The 12,331-nt window shown below is 37.4% G+C and overlaps 1 protein-coding gene across 3 annotated transcripts in view; it reads right to left on the reverse strand.

The window, feature by feature from the left end:
* The window catches only part of ABTB3 (ankyrin repeat and BTB domain containing 3), a 127,824-nt gene that overhangs the window by 36,724 nt on the left and 78,769 nt on the right, over nt 1-12,331 (reverse strand). The gene's annotated exons all lie outside the window — the stretch shown is intronic.

A 12,331-nucleotide genomic window follows, 5' to 3' on the forward strand; every position in this document is an offset into this window, starting at 1 on the left:
TTCAGTGCTGACTAGTACAAACATACAGTCAGTAAAGCCAAAGGGCTGAAATACAGCATGCTGGAGGTCAATGAAATATTGTTAAAAAGTGTGTACAAGGCAATTAGAAAAATTATGCATCAGCCACTGTCTGGGTATCATTAGGGGTGTGTGTATTCTGTTGTTGATCTTGGGGCATATATATATATATATATATATATATATATATATATATATATATATATATATATTAAACATGAGAGTAAAACTAATGATGTCCTTATAAAAACTGTTGTTCTTCCACAGTCCTTTCTTTAACCCCCTTTCCACCATAGCCATCCATTTCCTACTACTAACATTACCTTGAAGCTAAGACACTACTTTCATAAAAAATTGTGAGGTGACGAGGGTGGAGGCATGTAAAGAAGGTTAGAAGAGCAGATATAGCTCCGAGATATGTAAATAAGGGAACTGTAGGCACATCCCGCAGAGAACAGCCATGTAATCTTTCCCTGAAGAAAGCAGCTTCTTTTGGACAAAGAAAATATACTATATTCTCTACATTTGAAAATTCTAATAAATTTACATCTAGTTTGTACAAAGTGTATCTGAAGCTCACATTTTGCAGGATTTTAGTATCCCAAAATGATACAACCTAAATAATATTTCCTTAAAGGAAAAAGAACAGCTTCTGTCACAAAGAAGTCTATGGAAACTGTAAAGGTCTATTTACACTATCCTGGTCCCTTATAATGCATTTTAAATATTATTAAGCATTGTGTTAAGGCAGGTCATTCAGGTCATTTATTTGAATGGGTTGCCAATGCATCATAATGAACCCGCTTTGTTGCTCTGGCCTATGCACTCTGTTGTTGCTGGCCCAGGGTATGTGCCTTCTGGTTTTTATGGTAGACCAGGAGGGCAGGCAACGGTAGATCGCAAAGGCAACGCAAGTAGATCGCGGAGCCCTGCCTTTTAAAATAAACTCTACCGTGCACAGGAGTTATTAAGTCCAAGTTTTTTATTGTTTGTAGATCATTTTGACTTGGTCATTTTAAAAGTAGCTTGCAAGCCCAAAAAGTGTGGGCACTCCTGGTCTAGGGGCATGTTGTTCTGTTCCCTGTAAAAAGGCTTGTTCTGTATTGTTGCTGGCCTATAATGCATATCCTTTGTTAGGTAGTGTATCTTCTGTTGTTTCTGGCCTAGGAGATGTGTTATCTAATGTTGCTGGTCCAGGAGCCGTATTGTATAACCGTAAACGAAGAACACGTATATGAAAAGGAGGCTTAACACAGCATTTGTGCATGAAGAAATAAACAACAAGCTGCTTATCGGGAAGGTTCCCTGTCACTGCAGGGTGGGGGATGTCTCTCTGCCCGGCTCCCACACGGAATGACCCAACAGAGGGGCAATCCCAGCTACATTCTCTGGAAGATAAAGATAACTGCTATGGGTGGAGCTGATCTTTATGTAATATGTCATGGTGCATTGTGGTTTATATTATTCTCTGCTACCTATTTATTATCTTCCTTAATGACAAAACATTTGGTTGAGTTTTGTACTTGTTGGCCCGTGTTTCCATGGTAACAGCTGCTGAGCATGTATCACTGTGCTAAAACAGTTTAAAGCTGAAAAATGGACTTTGCACAAACTAACATTTTTTCCTTCAGTAAAAGATTTACATCTTAAATCTTTTACATCTTAAAAAAAAAAACCTCTTCCTTGATCAGAGGAGCAATAAAAGAAATATTACTGTATACACCAAGCATTTTGCCAGAAATAAAAAGGCTACTCACAGAGACACCAGAACCAAAATGAGCATTAGATTTACCAATCTTAGGGAAGTGTCTAATTCAATCAGAACATATCCAGTCAGGTAGGACCTCCCTGATACTGGGATAATGGTAAGTTTGACTGTTTTGTGTATTATCAACTTTAGAAACCATCATGGAGGGTGAGGAACTAAACCCTTGCTGCCCAACTTGCTGATCTTTGACACTTTTTGTGCAACACAGTTTATTCCTTGTACACTAGTCCCATTTTTTAGTTCAGTCCCACATTTTTTTAGAATGGATTGTGCAAAAGTCCTTTTTAAAGGGGCTTTAGGAAGTTTGTAAAAGCAAGTGTAAATGAGCTGTAGTTGCAGTGATCTCTAGTAGTGTCCTTTATTGTCTATAATTGTCCCCTGAACCTTGCCCCCAGTCTCCAACAACTCCTGGAGCCTGTCTGCAGTCTCTGGCCATCTCCTATTGCATGTCCACAGTCAGTTGTAGCATGTCTGCTGTCTTTATCTTGTAGCATGCCCAAAGTATTTGACCTTCTCTTATAGATCTCTAATCCCTGGCCATCTTCCAATAAATGTCTACAATCTTTGAGAGCTATCTGTGGCATTACATTAATTATTATGTGTTTCCTTTTGATGATGTCAAGGGCTGCACTTAGTGCCTCATTATCAAGTACCCTGACCACTACAGACCTAAAAATATTTTTCATTATTTCCACTATATATATAGCCTCCAAGGGTACCTGTTGCCTGTGGTTCTATCTACTGGACACCCATATGTCACTAAGCAAAACAGTTATGATGTGGTGAAACAGGCACACAATTTTCACAGACACTTAATAAGCCTCTGAAGCTCCTAAAGACATCGAAGACCTCAGACACCACCAAAAAAATTGAAAAATGGAGTACAACACGTAAAATTGCACTTTTTGCAAGTTGTTTGACCAGCCATGGAAGATCAAACAATATAAATATCATATAAAAATTAGGTTATGTCACTGCTAGCTTTCATAATCTTTTAGTAAAATGTAAAAATGGGATTGTAGAAAACACGGTTAAAAGATATACTTCCTTCCAAATGCACAAAGCTATATTCATCTGTATGAGGATTATTCTCTTCTGTGACTGCATGTAAGCATAATGCTCAAATATTTGTCACGTCCACACATTTATTTGCGATCCGTCTCTTTCCCGAGAGACTAATTTCACAGCTTCCAACACAAACCAGATGGACAGATGGAGGAAAACCCAATATAACCTAGAAACATATCTTTATATTTGCAAACGATACGAGAGCCCTCAGAACCTCTGGTGGCTTTACCATCTACTGTTGTGGTTGTTTTGTAACTTTTTTCACATTGCCACAAGGAAGTTGTGGGCTAGAAAGGAAGACAATTCAGTAACATATGGCTCCCAGACTTTGTTTTTTTCCTGCAAGCACAGAAGCCACAGTATTGGGCTTTAACACATGACAGCTTCATAATAATTATAGTGTGTCCCAAAATTTGTTGACTGAACAAGAGCAGTGGGCTACAACTGTGCAGGAAAATAAAAGTTAAAAGAACAGTAAGAAGAGGGGAGAAAGGAGAAACAAATTTGAGCAAAATTGTTGCACAGGAAGAGAATGAGCCTTACTTATCAAAACAGTGCAGATGCACAAAACTTTTTACGAAGTTGCTCCAGTTCAGTCTAAATCAGTCAAATATATTCCAGATGCATCGAGACAAAAGGTGTGCATCATCTTACAGTTTGTTTTCTTAGAAAGCAGCCACAGCCTAAATAGAAACGCCTGTTCCCTGATGGCATGCTCCAGAGAAGGACCCCTGTGTCAGTGTGGAAGCATTAAGTTCTTGGCAGAGGTATGACGTACACCTTATTGAGTAAGACTAAAAGTTCTCTAGTTAAGCCTCATACAGACATCTGATGGATGTCAGAGGATTGTCGCTGGAAACCATCTTTTGTGACAGATGAATTAATGAGTGCTGTACACACAGCTATGGAGAGGAAAGGAAGGAGCATAAGTAGAATGGTACCCCGTTGTGCTCTCCTCCACGGGAATGAACACCGGTTGTTCCTGATCAGTCCTGTACACATGTAAGATTTATGCCCGAGACAGGGACAGCTGTTAGTTTTGGGTGACTATTATCTGACGTGTTCCTATGCATAAGCTCTGACAAGCACTGGAGGCAATTTTACCGTGTAGGGCAAAAATACAATGCAAAACAAACACTATTGAAAATTTAAATCTACACTGTCCTAAATCAAGTCAAAATGTATGCATGTCTTTCCATCAATCACCTGATATACAGATCCCAAACTCCCTAATAGGATATAACCTATAATGGTCCCACCTGAGCAGCTTCAGCCTGGGAAAAGATAGCAGGAATGTCAATGTTTCTTAGTAAAGAAAGAAAGAGAAGTTAAGGAAAGTAAAGAAAGAGAGATTAAGTACAGAAGGTTAGATTGCGAGAAAAGATTATGAGAAATAAATAAAAAAGGTAAGGAGAAAAGAAACTGAAGAAAAAAAAAGGAAAAAGAGGGTGGCAGAAAGAAGACGGTAGAAAGTGATGAAGAATGGAATGAAGGAACAATGGTAGGCAGGAAGGCACAAGCATCTCTTTTTTATTACAGTAAAGGTTATCCTACAAGACTATTCAGTTGTTTTGCTTTGTATTGGTTGAAATAGAATAGTCATCTGAATAAAAAGTAGAGGGGAAAAGTCTAATTTATAGACTGTAAGTATTTTTCAGGAGCCAGGTTTCTCTTAAGGACTGAAGACAGACAGAAAACAGCCAATACCTGTGCCAAGACTGTGGAAGATCTCAGGGAAGACAAACCGAGACACACGTGATAAATCAGATAGTTACTGGCAGAGGGGCACGTTCCACAAGCCCCTTTATCAAAATATTTATTCCACAGACTCATTTTGAACATATGTTTGCAGTCACTTACATGTCTATGTTTATGGACTATGAAGTACGAATTCCCAAGTCTGTTTAGCCTAATGGAGAACATTAAGATAAATGGGACACACCCAGACCACATGCAGCAGAAAAGACAGAATACTAATGTAGAAGAAATTTGACATCTTCAGGCTTATTTAAAAAACTGCACAAAAGGAACAAAGTGTAATAACACTGAAACCAATCTGAATTTTTTTCTACTGATCTGAGTTTAGTAAATGAATTATATTTGGTTGTGACTGTTAACTACAATTTGCTCCTAGAATTGTTTATAAAAGCTCAATGCTCAGCTACAGTGCCTAGAAGTCTGCTTTTTACCTGATATCTGTTCAGTCCTGAGCTTTACACAGCTCTGCACAACCTTGCCTATAAGGACCTGATTTTTCTCTGCTGCAGTTAAGTAAAATTTATAGGTCTTTTCCCTCCCATGTATTTACACTGCTGGCATTACCTCTGCATTCATCTGTGTTTATATATCTCCCTGGATTGCAGCTTTAAACAAAGCCAACCGAGTGGAAAAATAAATCAAAACAACACAATATAGTAGAAATTGCATTTTTAAAATGAATTTATTAACAACATGTGTTTCTACTTTGTGTATTACCTCTGGGTACCACCTGAAATATATCCTCCATCGATACTGAAGTGTAATATAACTCCCCCCACACTATTTTTTACGTCAATAATTACCAAATTAGCAGTTCAACATTTCATAAGGTTTAGCTGCGTGCAGCAATTTTCTGCAAAGCAGGAATAAAATATCCCATAATTAATTGCTGTTTCCCATCAATGTGTACCAATACGTGTGTGCCGCAGCCATTCCCCAACTGGGAAATAATTTACAACAATACCTAATGCTCCGCTAATGCAATTCTGTTAAGGTAAACAAGTCGACCAGTTCATAAAATGATTGGGGACAATCAGGGTGTTCCCATGGCAACAGGTGACAGCTCGAAGTGTAATCAGTGGCATTTCTGCTCAGATGATACAAATTGGCTGCCATTCTTTTTTTTTTTTTTTTGGTTTTTGAAAGCTTAGTATTTCCCGTCAAAGTTTACTTGTTGCTCAGGTGCAGAATTGTTTATTATTGGAATGTAAAAGGAAATCATCACAGAACAAACAACCAATCAGAATTAACCATTCAGCTGACCTGTAATAAATTGGATTTTTTCTGGCTGGTATATAAACAGTAGCTATCTACCTATCTATTTACATTTATTCATATATAAATATTAGTCTGAGTTGAGTTGGCTTGCATTGGCAGAATCACACCATATAATTTCGAGATAAAGATGAAAATTAATCCACACAATAATTAAAAGAAAGCTTCTGGTCTGTTTTACATTAACTGCAATAAAAGCTGCGCTGAAAGCAATGTAACAATTAACCTTAGCACTGAGTTGCTTAGGGGACAGAGTTGCTGCTGTCTGTAGGATTATAGTATTATTGTTGTTGGCAGAGAAGAAGGCAATTATATAAAAAGAATAATACAATGAGTTTTAGCTACAAGAAAACAAAAAAAGTAAACTGTGCTTAGGTAGTAAGTCTGATTATTGGATATGGCACAACCTACAAGGAGTTTGTATGTTCTCCCCATGTTTGCGTGGGTTTCCTCCCACTCTTGTTTCCTGCAAAACCCATACCAATAAAGAAATTATTTCTGGACTACTGTAACATCCTCCTTTCGGATATTTCACTAACCCAACTCTCTCCTTTACAATCTATTACACAGCTCAACAAAAAAAAAAAATTCATTTGCCAAGGATTGTTTAATATATTTAGTGTATTTGTCTGCTGAATCCAGAAATGACATTAGTTTAATTGAATTGGCTCTAGTTCTTGTGATCAGACGATTTTACCAACAACAAATGTTAACACAGCATATTATTTACACCAATGTTTTGCATTTTATATATTAATTTAGAATAATTTTCATAAAACTTTTATTTGCCTTCTTTATATTCATACATTTTCTTTTTTTACAGAAATATGAGTTCTTCAAGAAGTTGTTTAAATGACCCTAATGTATTTTTCTTCCTTTGGGGTGAATATTCAGCAAAACATTACAGAATTTGTGAAACAAGCATATCTTGCATATTTTGGTATTTAATTGGGGGACCAAGATAAGTATTGGGCTCCCCATATGGTATGCAAAACTTGTGTAGAGTGTCTACGTCAGTGGAAAAATGGAAAACTGAAAAGTTTGAAATTTGGTGTACCTATGGTATGGCAAAAGCTCAAAAATCATCATAATGATTGTTCTTTTTTGTGCTGTGAATGTAAAAGGTTTCAATCATTACATGAAAAACAAGTTGGAGTACCCAGATTTGGAATCAGCAAGACAACCTATGCCGCATGGTGCTCATGTTCCCATACCAGTGTTCAGTACACTCCCTGATATTCCTGTATCCAACATGGAGAATATACAGGGTTTGGAGTGTAATCCAGGAGTTAGCAGTGGAAGTGAATATGAAGGAAGTGTTTCATCAAACCTGCAGTTTTCCTAAGAAGAGCTCAATTTAATACGTCAAAACAAGCATCTGAACTTTAGCATCAAGGCTAAAAGAAAAGAACTGAGAACGGAAGTTAATACAACGGTTTATAGGACATATTTTACCATACCATATTTATGTGAAAATGGAGACTTTGTGTACTGTTGTAACATCCCTGGACTACTAGCCCATATGGGAGTACCAGAATACCGAGCAGAAGACTGGCAGCTTTTCATAGACCCTTCCACTGGAAGTTTGAAATCTGTTTTACTGCATAATGGCAACTGCTATGCATCAATTCCAATTTGTCACTCAACAAAACTTAAAGAAGAATATGAAAATATCAAAATAGTCTTACAAAAGCTTTGCTATCATGAACACCAATGGTCCATATGTGTCGATTTAAAAATTGTGAACTTCCTACTTGGACAGCAAAGTGGATACACAAAGTACCCATGTTTCATCTGCTTGTGGGATAGCAGAGCAAAGCAGGATCACTGGAAAAAAGTGACATGGCCTCCAAGGGAAAACATGAAATAAGGTGCAGCGAACATCATTAATGAGCTAATGGTTGACAAAGAAAAAATAATTCCCCCTGCACTACACATAAAGGGTCTGATTTAATAAAGCTCTCCAAGGCTGGAGGGAATACACTTTCATCAGTGAAGCTGGGTGATCCAGAAAATCTGGAATGGATTTCTTCAAAGTCATTTGCTTTTTGCTAGAAAAAGTTTTGAATCCTGGACAGGATCCATTTCAGGTTTGCTGGATCACCCAGCTTCACTGATGAAAGTGTATTCTCTCCAGCCTTGGAGAGCTTTATTAAATCAGGTCCAAAGTTGGGGTTTAATGAAGCAATTTGTTAGAGCTATGAACCAGGATGGTGATTGCTTCAAATACATTTGTAGATTCTTCCCTGGATTGAGTACTGAAAAATTAAAAGCAGGAATATTTGATTGACCCCAGATTCAGAAACTGATAAATGATTCAAATCTCACAAGTTACTTGACTGATATTGAAGCTTCTGCCTGGCACAGCTATGTCATGGTTGTCAAGAACTCCTTGGAGAACCATCAAGCACAAAATTATGAAGAACTGGTCCAAAACTTGCTATAAGCTACTACTTATAAGCATAAAGGTACACTATCTCCATAGCCATTGGCAAAAATTTCCAGAAAACCCGATTTCAGTGAGGAACAAGGGGAGAGGTTCCATCAAGATATAAAGGTGATGGAAGAAAGGTATCAGGGCAGATGGGATAGACACATGATGGCACACTACTGCTGGAGCCTTCAACGTGATTGTCCTGATCATCAGCATGAAAGGAAATCATACAAGTTTTTCAATGACTTCTTTGTGATTAGTTCTGTAAATATACTGAATATAAAATATATTGACATTAAGTATTTCAAAAATTAGGCATATCTAGTTTAATTTTGCTTAATTTTTATGTTTCATTAGTTTTGTATGAGGTTATTATTGAGGTCATTATTTCAAAAACTAGAGCCAATCTAGCAAAACCAAAACAATATTTGGAAAATGTTTGTTGACCAGTGTTATGAATTCTGCAGCCAGACTCATCCATCCTTCCCACCGCTCTTCTTCTGCTGCCTCTCTTTGTAGTTCTCTTCATTGGCTTCAATTTCCCCCTTAGAATCAAATTCAAGTTCCTGTGCTTTGCCTTCAAATCCCTCCACAGTTCTTGTCCCACTTACCTTTCAGCCCTGACAGAAAAATACTCCCCCAGCCACTCTCTCCGCTCCTCCAGTGACCTACTAATGACTTCCTCATAACACACACAGCTCATCACACGCACAGCTCCAAGACCTTTCCAGGGCTGCCCGACTCTCTGGAATAGTCTTCCTCATCCTATTCGGTTTGCACTTACCTTCTGAACACCTAAAATATATCTTTTCAAACCTACATGTCTTCTGTCTCTTAAACCCTCAGTACTCGTCCACCATTCTATATCCCCCCTTCTATTGTGTGCTGCTTCCCCCACCTCTTAGATTGTAAGCTCTTTTGGGCAGGGTCCTCTCCTCCTCCTGTCTCACTGTTTGTATCTGTCTGTCATTTGCAACCCCTATTTATTGTAAAGCATTGCATAATAAGTTGGCACTTTATAAAAACAGTTTAATATAAAATAATATTAAAGTTGGACATGTGGGATGTTCTGTAATGCTGTCATAAGCATCCCAAGAGACTACAGATGGCTGTGCAGACATTTTTACAGGCCTGCTTGACGTCATTATCAGTAAACAAGAAGTGTCTAAAAAGACTGGAAGGAATCAGTACCACTAAAATACAAATTAAAAAAAAAAATAATGAAAAAAGTTATTTATTTATATTGCACAGTGCCCTGATAAACTAAATGTCATCACATTGGGAATTAGAGGTAGTTTACCAAAGCTCTTTTGGAAAGTCCTTGTCTGAAGTGATGAAATATGCTTTTAGGAAACAAGGTCAGGTATTAAAAAAACGGACAGTATAAACTATCGCTCTGTACAAATTTAGCTAAATTAAAATGATCTATGTGAACCTCACTGGTAATACAAAAAAAGCCCTGAACGTTTATTTTATTTGTGAGGAATGTTGGAACAAGCAGAATTTCAAAGGAAGAATAAAGATCAAGCATATAATAAACTGTTGTCTAAGAAAGGAAGCGCATAAGTAAACAATAATAAATAAACCAGCCATGCTTAGAAGAAAGGCCAGCCTAATACAAATCATTTTCTAAGATATATTGTGCTATAAACATTACCATATTCCATTTAGGTAGGTTACATGCATACATTATATACACATATAATCTGTTAAGAGAACCTGTCATGTGCACAGTTTGTTTAAATCCTGTTGGAAAAACAACTATAGCCTGGACTTTAAAATGTGCTACATTTTAAAGTAGCTCACTTACGGAATAACTTCTTTGGTTATGAAAAATCAATTTAAGTAATCAGGAAAGCTATTTTTAATTTAAAGTGGGACTCTAAGCGAATAAAATACACAAACGAATACAACCCTGTATAAATAGATCAATAAATGTGTGTTTTATTGTGAGCAGTGTAAATACCTGAATTTGACCAGGTAGTATCTTCTTGCAGTCCATGTACAGCAGGGATAGAGTGTTAGATGAAGAAGCAGAACAAAGAGACAATCAGTATATGCATGCTGAGAAGATGAGAAAGCAGAATGACAGATACATATATTATTACTGAGCTGCTTCTTTTTTCACTGTTTAACCATAACCTGGGGCAGGTTCAGAAAAAGTATGGTAATTATTGCTAGCTATCAGACTGTCAGGGTTGCCTTGTGCATGATCCAGTACTGACATAATGACAAAGCAATGTTGTAAATTGGGTCTTATAGCTGGTGGCTGTTTGAGCTCTGTTCCTGTAGGGATTGACATCAAACAAAAGCTTTCAAGGACTCAGTCCATTTGCCAATGTGTGTTTTAGAGTTTCCTGCCTATCAAACAAAGAAATAGATCTCTCAGTCTCCAGACATCCAATATGCTCCCATGCGCAGACTTGCTCTGTCAGCAGTGTCCTACTGTCACCTAGGACTGATGTCAGTATGATGTGGCAGTCCTTACATATAGTCCATACAGGCCTTGACCAGTGCTCCCAGAATGTCCTCACACACACACACAGTCTCAGTAACAGATACTTCCTCAGCTGTCTGACCTCAGACTTCAAATTTGTGGGCAAAACCCAACAAATTAATTAATTCTTGTTGCCCCTAAGCCTTAGAATGTGTTATGGACATTAAATTGTGAGATCTCTTGAGGGGCTAATAGTGAAATGACTTTGTACAACACTGGATAATAGATGGCACTATAGGCTGTAAATACAAGATAACAATAATAAATACAATACTGAGTGATTGTAAAAAATAAATATGGGATATTTTTTTTTTGGCATCTGGTTAGCCATTGTATTGTAATTAAAACCACTTTTTGTGTTGTGAAAGATATTTCTATTCGAAATAATGGTAGAAACTATCATAATACCAGCTGAATCTCAAGAAAGTGGATTTTGTAAGTGCATTTAAAGAGATTGTAATAATGATATGATAATGTAATTATGAAAACTGATAGAAAATGGCACTTTGTATGCCTAGGATAAGCTTGCTGGCAACCACACAACACTATTGTATTTATTTTGGGTGAAACTGACTATCAAGGAAGCATCTTTTCCTTCAAGTACAAGAGAAAAACAGTGGCCACCCACGCGTTTTATTAAATGTAGGTGTAACCGTGTTTCCCTCCACTACAATTTAATCCTCATCTCTGATGCAGCCGCAACCTCACATCCCCACAGCAGGGCCAGCCAGCGCAACGTGTCTACGTCAACCCCCAAGCCTGAAATTTATTAGCTTGCAGAAGAAAAAATGAGATTCCGCCAGCTCTCTGCAGTATCCAGCCAGATACAGACTGTGCATGAGCAGAAGGATGCTGGGAATATTTCAGTTGTTTGAACAATCCATTTGGAAAAAAAAGGATACGCAGGTGGCTGGTAATTCCACAGACTCAAGTCATGTTGAAGAACATAGGAGCTATTATATAGATTATGCAGATCAAAGGGAAGTTTTGTAAACAAATCAGAGTAGATTAGTCTACAGCATAATGGAAGGCATTCACATACATGTATAGTTACCATAACACAAAGCATCTGCTAATTCTTTTATAAAGACTTAGAAAAATAGTGTTCTTTTTCTAGAGATACACCAAGAAAACTGAATGTATATATATATGACTTGATTATTTCTGAGCAGAGCTCAGCCAACTTCAGTTAAAGCTTTTTTATCATTATGCCATCTCTTCTTACCCCCAGTATTGTTCTTATATAAATTTGGGGTAGGGTAAAATAACTATTTTGTGCTCTAAAGGGTTGCTAAGAAGCAAAAAGGTTAAGAAGCAATGGACCTGATCACCTTGTTAGAAATAGATTTTCAAAAGCCACTTGGCTTGGGAACAACATGACAGAACAAAGATGCTTAAACAAGCACCGAAACAGCAATCACAAACACAAGAGAGGGTCCACACTTAAACCTCAATGACTGTTGAAGATATGATAGTTAGTGATTATTTCCACCGACAATAAGAACAAACAAGC

This window comes from Pyxicephalus adspersus, chromosome 2, assembly GCF_032062135.1.
Source record: "Pyxicephalus adspersus chromosome 2, UCB_Pads_2.0, whole genome shotgun sequence".
Classification (NCBI taxonomy): Eukaryota; Metazoa; Chordata; class Amphibia; order Anura; family Pyxicephalidae; genus Pyxicephalus; species Pyxicephalus adspersus.